This window comes from Schistocerca americana, chromosome 5, assembly GCF_021461395.2.
Source record: "Schistocerca americana isolate TAMUIC-IGC-003095 chromosome 5, iqSchAmer2.1, whole genome shotgun sequence".
In the NCBI taxonomy this organism is placed as follows: Eukaryota; Metazoa; Arthropoda; class Insecta; order Orthoptera; family Acrididae; genus Schistocerca; species Schistocerca americana.
In genome coordinates, this window is record NC_060123.1 from 466,891,102 (window position 1) to 466,908,667 (window position 17,566).

Consider the following 17,566-nt stretch of genomic DNA (forward strand, 5'->3'; position numbering starts at 1 on the left):
GTATTTGGAAGGAAGCAAGGGCTCACTGTAAATGCAAAGGAAATAAGTCCAAAATTGGTCATTTTTAATTAAATCATATCATTTTTTTCTCATTTGCTATCCGAATGCCTGCCTGTCCTGTTAAGATCCCCAATTCTCAGGAATGTGTAGGCGTATATCTTGCGTGCATCGATATCGATAAAAAGCTAGAAAATTCCAGATTCTCAATTCCTGGTATGAATGAAAGTCTGTAAAAATAATATAGTTTGTACGGAACCCTCGGTGCGTGAGTCTCACTCGCACTTTTCTGGATTTACGTATTTGTTTATTTTTATTTTCCTTCGCAATGCACGAAATGACTCTGTTGACTCATAACCAGCACCGATTCAGAAAATGTCGGTCTTGTGAAACTCAACTGGCTCTTTATTTTCAACAAATAACGAGTGCTAACGACAGAGAATCTCAAGATGATACTATGTTTTCAGGTTTCCAAAGGGCAACTGACAATTTTCATCACAGGTGGCTTCTAATCAGTCTGACATCCTCTCAGTTGTCCGACTGCATTCGTGACTTCCTGTTATATCTGTCACAGTGAGTAGTACCATGAGAGGTCACAGAAATCGTATCTGAGGTTCCCAAAAGTAACGTTATAGGCCTTCTGCTGTTCATAATTATTTAAAGAAATTAACAGACAATCTCAGTCGCCCTATTAGTTTGTCTGGTCTATGTGAACGAATTGCAGAATAATTTCGACAAGATATCTGCACGGTTGGCCCCAAAAAAGAAATAGTGTGAAGTGCTTCTCAGGAATATTAATAAATTTCATAAAATGTCGTTTATATGTTAAATAACACAGATTTAATGGTTGTAGATTTAAGATTGGGAAAAGAAATTTCGGAATTGTTAGATGACGATCAGTTCGGCTTTAAGAAAGGTGAAGGCACTAGAGAGACAGTTCTGACGACGCAGTTGATATTGGAAGCAAGACTGAAAAAACATCGTCCACGTTCATAGAATTTGTCGACAGGGAAAAAGCGTTCCTGAATGTCGAAATGTGCAAAATGTTTGAAATTCTGAGATAAATAAGGGTGAGACGTAGGGGCAGATGAGTAATATACAATATGTACAAGCGCCAACAGGGAATGATGAGAGTGTAAGTCCATGAACGAAGTGCTCGGCCTAAAAAATGGTGTAAGAGAGGGAGGTAGTCTTTCGCTCCTAGTATTCAATCTAAACATCGATGACACAATGACTGAAATAAAAGAATGGTTCAAGTGTGAGATTGAAATCCAGGTTGAAAGGATATTAATTATAAGATTCGCTGATGATTTACTGTTCTCAGTGAAAGTGAAAGAGAATTACAGGATCTGTTGAATGGAATAAGAGTCCAATGAGTACAAAGTATGGACTGAGATTAAATCGAAGAAAGACAAAAAGAATGAGCAATAGGAAAAATTACAAAGTTAATATCAAATTCAGGAATCTCGAAATAACCGAAATTAAGGAACTTTGGCCCCTTGGAAATAAAACAACCCAGGACGGACGGAGCAAGGAACACACAAAAGCAGACTAGCACTGGAGAAAAGGGGCATTCCTAGCCAAGAGAAGTCCGCTTCAATTTAAGGAAGAAATTTTTGAGAACGTACATTTGGAGAACAGCATTGTGTGGTAGTGAAACATGGATTGAGGGAATATCTGAACGTAAGTGAATCGAAGTATTTGACATGTAGTGCAACAGAAGAATTAGGCGGACTGAAAAGGTAAGGAGTGGGAAATTTCGCCTCGGAATCGGTGATAACAGGAATATATGGACAAAACCGATAAGAAGAAGCGCCAGCGTGATAGGACATCTGTTGAGACATGAGGGTACTGCTTCCATGATAAAAGAGAGAACTATAGAGGATAAAAACCGTAGATGAAGAGAGAGATTGGAATACATCCAGCAAATAACTGAGACGTACGCTGCAACTCTGAGACGAAAAGACCGATACAGGAGAGGAATTCGTGGTGTCGCATGAAACATCATACCAATCTGAAAAAAATAAAAAGAGAGAGACTGAACTAAATACCTTGATATTACAATTACGCACGAACTGAAATCACACAGGAAATGTCATGCGAGAGGCAAACCAAAGACTATTTATTTTAGAGTATGCAACAGAATTATTAAGGAGACTGCATATACTACGCTTTTACGTTCTTTTCTGTATTACTGCAGCACACACAGGATCCTCACCGGGTATGAACGGATAACGTGAGGAAAGTTCAAAGAAGGGCAGCTCGTTTTGTAATATGACGAAATAGGGGAGAGTTGTCAGGGATATGATACGTGAGTTGTCGTGACAATCATTAAAAGATAGGCGTTCTTCGAAATGGATACCGCTTAGAAGGATATCTGCGCTCTCATAAGATTAGGTGTGTTTTTATTTCTGTAGTTTCACTTGATAGATCAAGACAGCGTTCCACTTCAGACGCTTTAGCGGGTACATGCTTTACACATCTACGTATCTCAGACGCAGGAAAGATGTTGGTGCCATCTTTACCCTCTGCCATAGCTGTGCAGAGTACAACACAGACACAACGTGAAGATTCCCCTTTCTGACCCAGAAAAACTAAGGACAAAATTGCATGTTTGCTTCTAGAAGTAAATGACTGATTTGTATCCCTTGTTACACGACGAACCGAACTTACATAAACGATAGATTCTCCGTAGTAAAATTTGCCCTGTGTTGTTTCCAATCAATATTGGGCAAAAGCTATTCAAATGTTTGGTGAATTAAACGGAGTAAGATATTGTAGCTGAAATCGACAACTTCGAAACTATTCTCAAAGAACTAATAGGTTGAACGTAAAATAAACGTGAACTTTCCTGATCTGTAATGTTTAGACGCTGTTTAGCATTGTTTTATTCTTCTGTTCTGTAGACTAAAACAATTATTATGACCCTGACACTGTAGTTGTTGAGAAATGGATTCTGTTTATTGATTGGTTCCTCAAAATTGCAAAATTTATAAATTCGGGAGCAAGAAGTCATTCCTAGCACCGTTTCTGACACAAGATTTAGTTCAGTGTTGGTAATATTGCTTCTAGTTGACGAAGGATTCGCTGTTACTCCTGAACTAAGTACAATGAAATTCGTACGATTTCGTGCTTGAATTTTTGGTATTGGTGGAAACGATTCTTTGTAAATTAGCTAGGTAAATACTTTTTCTCCGACATCTGCAATGTAGTCTGTTATGATTATGTTGGAGTCTTCAAACTTGTTACTGAAAAATAATTGCATATATAGTAAGGTCTAAGATGTGTGTGACAGTGCCACCGGGCTCACACGAAACTGACTAATTGAGATTTTAGCCTTGCAGCCACTGTGATGAGGTAGAGAAGATAGTGGAGCAAGAATGAATCAGAGGCCTGGCACTAGCGAATATACTCACATACACAATCCTGAATCTGTTCCATCCGTATTGCCAATAAGCTATGCAGACACATTTAATGTTTTAATTATGTTATATTTAACATTTTCTTTGTTGCGTATTCACATGAAAATGTGTGAACGCAGTTTTACTCTTCGGTATCTTATCTGGAAACGGATTTGTGAATGAGTAATATTAAATCATCTGCATTAACTAATAAAAGTATGACGAGGCTCATACTAACGAAGACTAATGCAAAAGAAGAATAAGCGAAGTGAATGACGAAAACGCGAGAAATTATGAAAAGGACTATACTACCTGAGAATAAGTGAAACGTTCGTAGAGATGGCAACATTTCATCGACGAGGCCAGTTCGGCCTACTAACATTGTAACAGTATCTTAGGCCCTCAGTGAAAGGTTTGATATTTGCAATGAAATTTCCAAGAGTTACTCACCTGCTCTGTTAGATGCGGTCGCACTTTTTCATCCATGAAAATGAAATCAGGGCAGAGTGTACGCTCATGGGGAAGAAGTACAGAGCAGTAAAAACGTTGACTGGTGACTGGTCAGCACACACACGCAACATTACGCCTCCACTTACCGTGTCACCTGGGCTGCTAAAACGATCATGTTCGTGGGTGCAATACATTTTCCCACCTTTCGCTGTAAGAGTACGTCTGCGCCGATGACCTCTCATTGAATCCTAGCAGTGGGTCGCAGTACCCGTACATTAAAATCTTCTCTGCTGCTGTGTTTCAGCCCGTGGAGCACCTCTTGCTGTTGCGTTACTCATTGCTCTATACTGCTCTCACCGTCAAAGTAAATGTGCTCAGTGAAGTGAGCGCACAGACGTTCTTCCTATTCAGGCGTCCGAATCAAAAGGAGGCATCACCCTTGATTCCTGAAATCTTACTGTGCTACAAGGGATGGACGGAAAAGTACCCTCAGAATATAATAAAAAAGCCTGCACCCAGAGAGCAATGAGACGGAAAGCTGGAAACTGGTGAGGTGATGGAATGAAGAAACTGAGATCCTTGGAGACGCAGAGAACGGCACATGCAACCGTCGAACTCGTCCTAGTTAGCTATTTTACTGCACTGATCCTGTCTGTAACCGAGCAAAGGATACCTAAAGTCACAAACAGTTAGCTAACTTTTCCGGGACAAATATAATACTTAATTTATTATTTCAGTTGACGGAGAAAACCTAAAAGTAGGATTTTATTAAAACTGATAGCATCACAAACATACGATGTCATATTTCAAATAATTATGAGGTGCGTACAGGTTTCCAGTAAAAAATAACTCATATTGTCATGTAAATAAAGGGCGTCGCTGCAAAACTGAGGTGTCAGCTGTAACCATTTCATTCATGCTTTTAACACAAAATCACATACAAGTAAACAAGTGGCATTTTTGATATCCAAAATTACAATTTTTATTTATCATACATTTCGAGTGATAACTGGACTTCTTCAGTTGTGGTTTGCAAATTGTATCGGATGATATCTCTAACCCAGATCACGAGACCGCTATTAATGCTAGTACTCTCGCAAGCAACGCCATGCGCTTGCTATAATTTTTCGCTCTACGAAGACAATACTTACTTATGTAAGTATTACAGGAACTGATTTATTCCAGTCAGATATTTGTCAACAGCAGTTACGTCTACAAAGCTGCCCACCATTTACTTTGTCTTAACAAATAACAGCAGTTAGGATACAATGACCTTTGAGACGACTGAGCTGGAGAAAGCAGAGCGGCAGTGGCAGCTAGAGCAACAGGTATCACAGACCGACTGTGTGGCAGAGATAGGCGTGTGCTGTGCCACGCCCCAAACTCTTTTGCATTCCCTAAAACTGCCGATAGCGCGCGATAATACATTACACGTAGAACTGGTCACCGTTTGCTGACTGTCACTGAACGTTTCACAGGGAAGATTTTGCATGATAGCTGCGTGATTTGTGAGCTGTCCAGACATTTGCAAAGGACCGATTAGAAGTAAAATATTTTCAGAAGGTAGTTAATAGGGCAATTACGAGTTCTTATTTGGCACGAAGCTGCTACTTACGTCAGTACCGCTTGTTTCTGCCCCACTTGCCCCTATCTTTCTTCCTGGAAAACGAATAGCAGATATTACGGTGAAAGTGAAGCACGTATAGAATTTAGCTTTAAAGTGGCAAAATACTCTTGTCTAATTTTGTCGTAAATAATAGGGCCGAATTTGGAAAAAGCGATTTAGTGAGTCTCCTGCATCATATTAAATTTACACTCACATCCATTTATGCAGATATGGTGCAAGTTGATATTAAGCAGTTCGGCAGATCATGAAATATTGCGGCATCACAAGGATAATGATTTGCTTGTTTGGAGTTTACCGTGACATGTTCCGATGTAACGTTCCTGTGAGGCTAGTGGAAACAAACCCTCTTCATATAACTTTATTCATGAGAATACTGCGGTAAAATTGTGAATCGACTATGTTTCTCTGCCATATAATCCGTAACTTTATACCTCAAACAAAACAGTTGAGACGTTACTGAACATCCCTAAATTATTGATCGCTTAGGCGTGTAACTATGTCAAAGAAGTGTCTCCAGTGAAAGCGTATATATGAGGAGTGGCTATAAAATAACACGATTATTGCTGTAAAACATTTTACTTCAGACACGTACGTACTTAGTTACTGTCACCGTCAATATATTCCCCTCCTCTATGTCTACAACGCTCCATACAAATTTTCCATTGTTGATAGTGCTTGAAAGGTTCCACTGTGAAGGCTTCGTAGCGGATACCGCCTTTTCTTTCGATGTTCCAGTGCTCTGATGTCTTGTTCCTTTTAATTTGAATTTGGGGAATAGATAATACACATGTTATTAGGTCCGAAGAATAAAGTTGATCGTCCAAACCCGGGATGGTGTTCACCTTAACGGCCACAGCGGTGTTGGCCAGAGCGTTGTCTTTATGCAGAACCCAGGTCCTGCTTTTCCTAAACCTCAAGATACTAATACTGATTAACAGTTCGACCTACAGGAACCCTGAGATGATAAAAGTTCCATTAATATCGAAAACAACAATCATCATCCCTTTAATGCTGATATGTCCATTCGAGCTTTTTTCGCTACCTGAAGTTTGGGGCCTCCGGTGCATGGATTGGCGCTTACTGTTTGATTCATATACAAAATATAAGTTTGTCAAATTTTATCGTGCTTTCCAAATTGTTATGATCATTTCTAGTGGTATTCTAAATGTGAGTACAAACATTTTCATGAACTTCTTTCTGTTCGATCGCGAGAATTTGCGAGAACTTCTCTCACGTTAAATTGGTTACACAAAATTTCCTTACATATTCTTTGTAAATTCCTAGAGTTTCGCAATCGGTCGAATACTCATCCGATAATTATATCGAATAAGCTTACCTACTTTTTCGATATTTTCATACCTTGATGATGTTGAAGGACGTCTCGGGCGTGAGTCGTCTTCAGCATCTTCTATGTCATTTTGGACATTCTTGAACCACTCAAAACCTCACGTACGAGATATATAGTCTCCATCGTACAGTTGTTTTAGCAGGAGATAGAATTCAACAGCAGTTTTTCCAAGCTACATGTGAAACATCACTACAGTTCGTGGCTCTGTTATTACTCTTACCATTATTCCGGCAAAAAACGAAGGCCATGGTCGCACTGATTTGTTTACAGACACCACAGATGCAGAAATCGACTGTAAAGCCCTCACACTTCACAGATATGGATCGTTCATCTTTGTCACACACCTACATACTCCGTGACAATATGAACCATGTTATTTTATAGCCACTCTACACAACATAATTTGTTGATTCTTCATGAAGGAGTCTTGCCGACGATTGTGAGAATGAAGTGTACAAGACGATATAAGCAAAAGTTCAATTCTCACGTTCTGACTTAAGCAGGAGATAAGCCTGCCCTCCCACAGATACTGCAGTGCGCTGTAGAAAGCAAAGAGGACCATCGAGGCGGGGAAATCATGAAGCTAGTTATAGGTAGATCGAGGTAAGTGTATCTACGCTGTGAGCCAACAACACATACCTCACGAAAAATAACTTCCAATAAAATTGAGCTAAAAGAAACCAATAAAATTCAGTTGTGATTACTTTTGATAAGAGAAATGTAACACAAAGGTGTATTAAAATTTCTGCTGTGCGTCACAGAGAAGTTCAGGAGGTACCAGGTCAACATCCCTCTGCTGAGCGAATGTGTAGGATTTGGCTTACAGCGTGTGGAGACAACCTGTGTCAAGTAAAACCATAACGGTAAAATTTTACATGTCTACATCTGCGCCAATATGTGTAGTCTGCAAGACACCTTAGGGTGTGTGGCGAACGGTATTTTGTGTACCACTATTACTTCCCTGTATTCTTGTTTCAGTCGCGAATTGTCTGTGGAATGAATGATTGTTACTGAGCTTCTGTGTGAGCTCGAATCTCTCTCATTTTACTTTAATCGTCTCTTAGTGAGATATATGTAGGAGGAAACAAAGGAAAAAAGTTCAAGTTGCACGTTCAGCCTTAAACAGGGATAACACTGTTCTACTGATTATGTCGTATTGGGCAGTAAAAAAAACTCAATTCAAATGGGAAATCTTCTTCTCCCGCACTTTCCGTACAAGGCCAGTCGTGTACTGATACGGTTACCACCTTTCTCTCAGTCTTCCAGGATCTCTCCCTTTTAGTTTAAAGTTCTTTATCTCACCTAGCCTCTTTGTATCCATTCACTGTAGATGTTCATTGCATTTCGTTTTGTTTTAGTCCAGCTTTTCATTCACACTCCAAATTTTCAACTCCTTTCGAATATCTTCTTTTCGTATTTTGTCTATTCTTTTACATTCCTTCACTGCTCTAAGGAATCTTATTCAGCTGAGCAAATGATTTGTGGAATTTGTCGTGCAAGAATCGGTGATGTTGGGTATGAGTTTGGCCACGCTTCAGGATTTGCATTTGCCGGTGAATCTCTGAATTGTCGCAAAGTTGGTACTTATTTGGTACCACGTCAAATAGGAAACAGACATAGGACCTTTCGGAGATGTTGAATTCCTATTTAAAGCATTTTGAAGACGAAGGAAAATATTTAACAGTCTCCCAGTAAGTGTAGTTGGGACGTGGGTCCATTACTATGAACCATCCAAATGGAAGGGTATGCTGTACAAACTTTCACCTTAGCCCCCAGCAAAAATTTCAGACACCAGCCTTTCACAGGAGAGGTTGTCATAACAATGCCTTCGGATATGGAAGGTCCAGTGCTGGTTCACTGCACTATGTAGGGTCGCACTGTGAACAGTGACAGTAACAGTGAGTTACTGCGAGATCTAAAAACTGACTCAAACCGAAAAGGAAACTGGAGCTTTCAAAGTTCCGGTCTTGCTTCAGGATAATACCCTCGCTTATACATCTGGTGAAGCACTACAGAGCATTAAGAACTTCACTTATGAGCTGATGAACGCCCATCCTACAGTTGTGACGCCCTACACTTTTTGGATCCGATGAAGGAACACCTCTTTCACAAAGTTGTGAAGACGTTGAACGAGCAGGTGTGAAAGATGCCGCAATGCTTCTTTGAAGATGGAATTACGTTGTCAAAAGTTGATACAAATGCATAGGTACTGATGGAAATTATATAGAGATGATGTTAATTGCAGTGTTATTTTCCCGATTAAAGACTTCTCTGTAGACATAATTATATTTCTTGCTCTCCCACTTAAGTTGCCACAACAGTTTCGAGAAATACACGTAGCGTATGTACCAAAGATTAAAATGAAATTAGTTTATATCACAATAGATGTGGGCTGGATTACTTTTACATATTCGACAGCTTAAGTACATAAGCCAGTCTATAAGACACGCCGGTCGGTTGCCCCTCAGTCTGCAAGATCCGGGCAGTCGCAGAGGGTGGGCTTACTGGTAGTTGGGAGCTCCAACGTCAGGCGCGTAATGAGGCCCCTTAGGGAAATGGCAGCAAGAGAGGGGAAGAAAACCAATGTGCACTCCGTGTGCATACCGGGGTGAGTCATTCCAGATGTGGAAAGGGTCCTTCCGGATGCCATGAAGGGTACAGGGTGCACCCATCTGCAGGTGGTCGCTCATGTCGGCACCAATGATGTGTGTCGCTATGGATCGGAGGAAATCCTCTCTGGCTTCCGGCGGCTATCTGATTTGGTGAAGACTGCCAGTCTCGCTAGCGGGATGAAAGTAGAGCTCACCATCTGCAGCATCGTCGACAGGACTGACTGCGGACCTTTGGTACAGAGCCGAGTGGAGGGTCTGAATCAGAGGCTGAGACGGTTCTGCGACCGTGTGGGCTGCAGATTCCTCGACTTGCGCCATAGGGTGGTGGGGTTTCGGGTTCCGCTGGATAGGTCAGGAGTCCACTACACGCAACAAGCGGCTACACGGGTAGCAGGGGTTGTGTGGCGTGGGCTGGGCGGTTTTTTAGGTTAGATGGCCTTGGGCAAGTACAGAAATGGCAACAGCCTCAACGGGTGCGGGGCAAAGTCAGGACATGCGGGGACCAAGCAGCAATCGGTATTGTAATTGTCAACTGTCGAAGCTGCGTTGGTAAAGTACCAGAACTTCAAGCGCTGATAGAAAGCACCGAAGCTGAAATCGTTATAGGTACAGAAAGCGGGCTTAAGCCAGAGATAAATTCTGCCGAAATTTTTACAAAGGTACAGACGGTGTTTAGAAAGGATGGATTGCATGCAACCGGTGGTGGAGTGTTCGTCGCTGTTAGTAGTAGTTTATCCTGTAGTGAAGTAGAAGTGGATTGTTCCTGTGAATTATACTGAGTGCACTATCCGAAAATTACCTCGAGCAATTAAGCAGAGAACCGACTCGTGGAGATAACATCTTGGACCTACTGATAACAAACAGACCCGAACTTTTCGACTCTGTATGTACAGAACAGGGAATCAGTGATCATAAAGCCGTTGCAGCATCTCTGGATATGGAAGTTAATAGGAATATAAAAAAAGGGAGAAAGGTTTATCTGTTTAGCAAGAGTAATAGAAGGCAGATTTCAGACTACCTAACAGATCAAAACGAAAATTTCTGTTCCGACACTGACAATGTTTAGTGTTTATGGAAAAAGTTCAAGGCAATCGTAAAATGCGTTTTAGACAGGTACGTGCCGAGTAAAACTGTGAGGGACGGGAAAAACCCACCGTGGTACAACAACAAAGTTAGGAAACTACCGCGAAAGCAAAGAGAGCTCCACTCCAAGTTTAAACGCAGCCAAAACCTCTCAGACAAACAGAAGCTAAACGATGTCAAAGTTAGCGTAAGGAGGGCTATGCGTGAAGCGTTCAGTGAATTCGAAAGTAAAATTCTATGTACCGACTTGACAGAAAATCCTAGGAAGTTCTGGTCTTACGTTAAATCAGTAAGTGGCTCGAAACAGCATATCCAGACACTACGGGATGATGATGGCATTGAAACAGAGGATGACACGCGTAAAGCTGAAATACTAAACACCTTTTTCCAAAGCTGTTTCACAGAGGAAGACCGCACTGCAGTTCCTTCTCTAAATCATCGCACAAACGAAAAAATGGCTGACATCGAAATAAGTGTCCAAGGAATAGAAAAGCAACTGGAATCACTCAATAGAGGAAAGTCCACTGGACCTGACGGGATACCAATTCGATTCTACACAGAGTACACGAAAGAACTTCCCCCCCTTCTAACAGCCGTGTACCGCAAGTCTCTAGAGGAACGGAGGGTTCCAAATGATTGGAAAAGAGCACAGATAGTCCCAGTCTTCAAGAAGGGTCGTCGAGCAGATGCGCAAAACTATAGACCCATATCTCTGACGTCGATCTGTTGTAGAATTTTAGAACATGTTTTTTGCTCGAGTATCATGTCGTTTTTGGAAACCCAGAATCTACTATGTAGGAAACAGCGATCGTGTGAGACCCAACTCGCTTTATTTGTTCATGAGACCCAGAAAATATTAGATACAGGCTCCCAGGTAGATGCTATTTTTCTTGACTTCCGGAAGGCGTTCGATACAGTTCCGCACTGTCGCCTGATAAACAAAGTAAGAGCCTACGGAATATCAGACCAGCTGTGTGGCTGGATTGAAGTGTTTTTAGCAAACAGAACACAGCATGTTGTTATCAATGGAGAGACGTCTACAGACGTTAAAGTAACCTCTGGCGTGCCACAGGGGAGTGTTATGGGACCATTGCTTTTCACAATATATATAAATGCCCTAGTAGATACTGTCGGAAGTTCCATGCGGCTTTTCGCGGATGATGCTGTAGTACACAGAGAAGTTGCAGCATTAGAAAATTGTAGCGAAATGCAGGAAGATCTGCAGCGGATAGGCACTTGGTGCAGGGAGTGGCAACTGACCCTTAACATAGACAAATGTAATGTACTGCGAATACATAGAAAGAAGGATCCTTTATTGTATGATTATATGATAGCGGAACAAACACTGGTAGCAGTTACTTCTGTAAAATATCTGGGAGTATGCGTGCGGAACGATTTGAAGTGAAATGATCATATAAAATTAATTGTTGGTAAGGCGGGTACCGGGTTGAGATTCATTGGGAGAGTCCATAGAAAATGTAGTCCATCAAAAAAGGAGGTGGCTTACAAAACACTCGTTCGACCTATACTTGAGTATTGCTCATCAGTGTGGGATCCGTACCAGATCGGTCTGACGGAGGAGATAGAGAAGATCCAAAGAAGAGCGGCGCGTTTCGTCACAGGGTTATTTGGTAACCGTGATAGCGTTACGGAGATGTTTAATAAACTCAAGTGGCAGACTCTGCAAGAGAGGCGCTCTGCATGGCGGTGTAGCTTGCTCGCCAGGTTTCGAGAGGGTGCGTTTCTGGATGAGGTATCGAATATATTGCTTCCCCCTACTTATACCTCCCGAGGAGATCACGAATGTAAAATTAGAGAGATTAGAGCGCGCACGGAGGCTTTCAGACAGTCGTTCTTCCCGCGAACCATACGCGACTGGAACAGGAAAGGGAGGTAATGACAGTGGCACGTAAAGTGCCCTCCGCCGCACACCGTTGGGTGGCTTGCGGAGTATAAATGTAGATGTAGATGTAGCATGTCAAGAACTGAAACACAAAATAAACCTCTAAGTAATACAATCAAATTATCAAATTAGGTCAGCAACCGGGCCAATTCGTATCCTGATGGTGGAAGTAATTTTCATAATTAGTATATAGTTGGTAAAAGGAATCAGGGAGTGACATACGGTTCATGACACAAAAATTTGCTCCACTGTATTTAAATTCCATACTTATTCAATGTTTGTAGTGGAATGACAGCACTGGGTGTTGGTGATATAGATCCATGTTAGATGTTAATATTAAGAGAGACGGAAATTTTGATGCTATTGAAGAGGAATTGGTTTTGTTCCAGCATTTCATTTCAACCTGTCTTACCATTCCAGTCGTTACTATTCAATACAAAAACACTCTAGGGGAGTCGTAACGAGATACAGTCATCCACAATTATCCATTCGCAGGTGAGACCGGAGGCACTGTCAAGCCACCTCCACAAGGATATTATTAAGATAGCTCTTTGACATTCGTATTGTCTTCAGCTTTAGATGATTCAAAAACAAATAGATTGCATTGTACAATAGTGCAACGTCTCGTACATTGTTTTAAAGAATTAAGGACCAACAAATCCCATGAAAATACACGGATGAGCAGAAAATTTGTGACCACTGCCCACTGCATGACTGAATGAAGGACAGGAGGCGTTGCTGGCTCGTGACGCAGTAAGGAAAATACGTAAGAGGAATGGAGAGAAATAATTCTAGCGATAATTCGCAAATGAGAAAATCTACAGACACAACCGACAGAGAAGGAGTGGATTTTTATGATCTGACGGTTGGAAATGAGCATCTGGTCGGATGTTCGTATGGTATTATCATACGCCCCAACGGAAAGTGGTTGAAGGACGGTGAAATCACGAGTAGGCGAAAGCAGTCAGCAGTCCACGTCCAGAGCGTGGAGGTCGGACACTTACCCACACCATAGAGCAGGGTAGGAGATAATCTGTGCGGATTTGGCTACAGAGCACACTTATCCCTGATGCAAAAGAGTTTAGAAGCACAACGTTCAACTCAAATCGTCGAATATCGGGCTTCGCAGCAAATGACTCTGACGTGCTCCCATGCTGAACCAAAGAAAGATTAGATTAGATTAGATTTACTATTATTCCAATTAATACGTAGTGAGGAGGTCCTCCAGGATGTAGAACATGTCAGAAAAACAACAATAAATGACAAATATTTACACCTAAAACAAATAAGGTAATGTACCATTCCTCAGGTCCCAAGTGGAATGATCGTCATTCTTTAATGAACACTATATGAAAGAGTCATTTTACAAATACTATTACACTGAATCGAAAATAAAAATCTTTATTTATTTATTTATAAGGTAGTAAACGTGCAATACACCTACTATAATACCTATTTACAATGAACACATTACTGCACTGAAATTGTGCAGAAGTTATAGTATCACACACACAAATCAGTTAGTGCTACTGAGAAATTCATCAATGGAGTAGAAGGAGTTGACCACCTATAAATCCTTTAGGCTTCTCTTAAACTGAATTTCTTTGGTTGTTAAGTTTTTTATGGCTGCTGGCAAATTATTGAAAGTTTGTGTTCCTGAATAATGCACACCTTTTTGTACACGACTAAGTGACTTTAAATCCTTGTGAAGATTATTCTTATTTCTAGTATTGATTCCATGAATTGAGCTGTTGGTTTGAAAAAGTGATATATTTTAATGACAAATTTCATTAAGGAATAAATATATTGGGAAGCAGTAGTTAGTATCCTTAGTTCCCTAAACAGGCTTCTACAGGATGTTTATGAGTTCACACCACATATAACTCTTACTACACGTTTCTGTGCCAGGAAAACTTTAGTTTTGGCTTGATGAATTACCCCAACAAATCATCCCATATGACATTATGGAATGAAAGTAAGCATAGTTTGCCAGCCTTTTCATTTTTATATCCCCTATGTCTGACACAATTCCCATTGCAAATAGAGATGTTAAGATGCTTCAGCAGTTCTGTAATGTGCTCCTCCCAGTTGAATTTATTATCAAGCTGTAATCCCAAGAATTTAGCACTGTCCACTTCTTCTATCTGCTTGTCATCGTATGTTAGGCATATGCTCGTGAGACACCCCTTAAAAGTACTGAAACTGCATGTAGTGTGTTCTTTCAAAGTTTAGTGACAAAGAATTGGCTAGGAACCAGTGATTGATATCCATAATTATGTTATTAGGTGATGTTCTAAGACTACACTTGATTTGCTTTTTATTGCAATGTTTGTATCATTGGCAAACAAAACGAACTTGGCATCTGCTAATGTTACTGATGAAAGGTCATTGATATACATACGAAAAGGTAAGGGCCTCAAAATGGAACTTTGTGGGACGCCTCATGTAGTTAGTTCCCAGCTGGATGATGCCTGATAGCTTGGTGCATGTCTCTTTCCTAATAACACCCTTTGTTTCCTGCCATAGATATAAGATTTGAACCATTTTGCAGCATTTCCTGTTACACAATAAACTTCTAATTTACTTAAAAGGATATTGTTATTTACACAGTCAAATGCCTTTGACAGATCACAAAATATACCAGTTGCCTGCAATTTTTTATCTAATGAATTAAGCACATTTTCACTGTAAGTGTAGATAGCCTACTCAATATCAGAACCCTTTAGAAATCCAAACTGTGTCTTTGACAGTATGTTATTTGAGATAAGATGGTTATAAAGCCGATTGTACATTACTCTTTCTTAAATTTTTGAGAATGCTGGCAACATTGAAATTGGACGGAAATTTGATGCTATTTCTTTATCTCCCTTCTTAAAAATGGCTTAACTTCAGCATATTTCAACCATTCAGGAAATATTCCACTGATAAACGACTGGATACACAGATACCTTAATATGTTACTTAGCTCAGAATAAAATTCTTTAATTAACTTATTTGATATTTCATCATACCTACTAGATGTTTTTGATTTAAAAGATTTTATGATGGACATTATTTCTGCTGGGGTAGTGAGGATAAAATTCATATTATGGAAGTTACTTGAAATGTCTGGTCTGAGGTATTCCATAGCAGCATCTACCGAACCTGACAACCCCATCTTTTCAGTAACAGTTAATAAATGTTTGTTAAAAAGTTCTGCAACTCTATACACATCTGTCACCAATGTATCATTTACTTTTAACGCTATTTGTTCCTCCTCATGTCTGATTCTGCCGGCTATCTCCTTCACTATATACCCATATTGTCTTTATTTAGTTATCTGATATGACTATCTTTTCCTTGTAATATATTTGCTTTGATGTCCGTATTACAGTCTTTAATATTTTGCAGTATTTCTTGTAATCTCCTATAGCATCAACATCGGAACTCTTTCGGATAGACATATACAGTTTTTTTTTTAGTTTTACAAGATACCCCTATTCCTAGAGTAATCCATGACGTCTTTGTGGACTTTGCTCTAACCTTGGTAAATTTTGGGGGAAAACAGTGTTTGAATAAGGTAAGCACTTTATTAGCAAAAGTGTTATATTTTTCATTCATGCCATGAGCTCTGTAAACGTTAGTCCAGTGAATGTCTCTGAGGAGTGTCCTAAAATAATCAATTTTGGCTTATTGATTACGCTCTTGAGCTCAGATTTAACAGATTTTATATCCTGTTCAGTATTAACATTTAACAGAAGGAACTGCATGTCATGGTCTGAGAGGCCATTGACTATTGGTTTTGTAATATAATTTTGTTCACTGGACTTTTCTATAAAGATATTATCAATAGCTGTTTGTGAGCAATTGGCTACCCTAGTGGGGATCTTAACAGTGGGAATTAAGTTGAATGATAGTGTTACTAACTCAAATAAGTTCTTATTTTGAGAGTCTTTAAGGAAATCTACATTTAAATCACCAGCAACCACTATTTCTTTGTTTTTGGTTGTTAAATGGGTCAATACAACTTCAAGGTGGTTTACAAAAAGATTAAAGTTACCTGCAGGTGCTCGATATACACTTAATATTATGAAGGTTTTTTTGTAAAATTCTACTTCTGTTGCACATGCTTCCATATGCTGTTCTAGGTAAAATTTATGAATGTCTCTGTTCTTAAATTTATGACAGTTCCTGATGAATGTGGCAGCTCCTCCTTACTCCATTTCTGATCTACAAAAGTGAGAAGCTAATCTAAACCCTGTATCACTTAAAATTTCTGTACCAGTGCTCACATGATGTTCCGAGAGGCAGATAATGACAGCTGGGTTTGAAGACTCTAATTCATCTGTGCAGATAGTTAATTCATTAATTTTATTTCCCAGCCCTCGAATATTCTGATGCAATAAAGATAGCTGACATTTCACATTGACTGAGTTAAAATTGGGTAAAGTTAAAATATCTGCTGATTGTTGAAAATTCTTAACCAATAGCTGTTTATGCTGATGTAATAAGCTACAATTATGTTTTTTGGTTTCTTCCTCAAACTGAATGTTTGTCTCAGTTCTAACCTCTCTTAAAATTTGGTTTCTTTCTGTCCTCCCTACCCTAAAAAAGGGTCTATTCTGAACCCTATAACTACTGGTATTTTTCCACTCATGACAGTGCCTCCCCCTTAAACTTTCCTGCTATTTTCCCAGCCAACAATTTACCCTTCCCCTTCCTGTTGAGGTGAGAGAATCAACAGGAACCACACCAATGTGTGACCCTGCACCCGACATAAGCAGCCATTCCAGCTACAAATTAACTCCCTTGACAGAAGAGTTCAAATGAGGTCGGTCATGGCGCCCAATAACAGATACAAACTCAACACTAGTACGCTTCGATGGTGATGCAATCTTTGCCTGGTCACACTCCATACTGTGCCCAGGATCTCTGTCAGTACTGTTACCTGCCCCACCCACTATAACCACAGTGTCCTCCTAAATGAAATCTTTGCAAAGTTATCCTAAATCCTCTGTCACCTGCTCCAGACCAGCACCAGGTTTAAAAAAATTGGTGACCTGGTATTTTTATCCTAGTTCATCCTGAAGAAGTTGGCCAACACCTCTTCCATGGGAACTACCTAACAACAACACTTTCTTTCTCTTTACTGATTTCCCTACATTC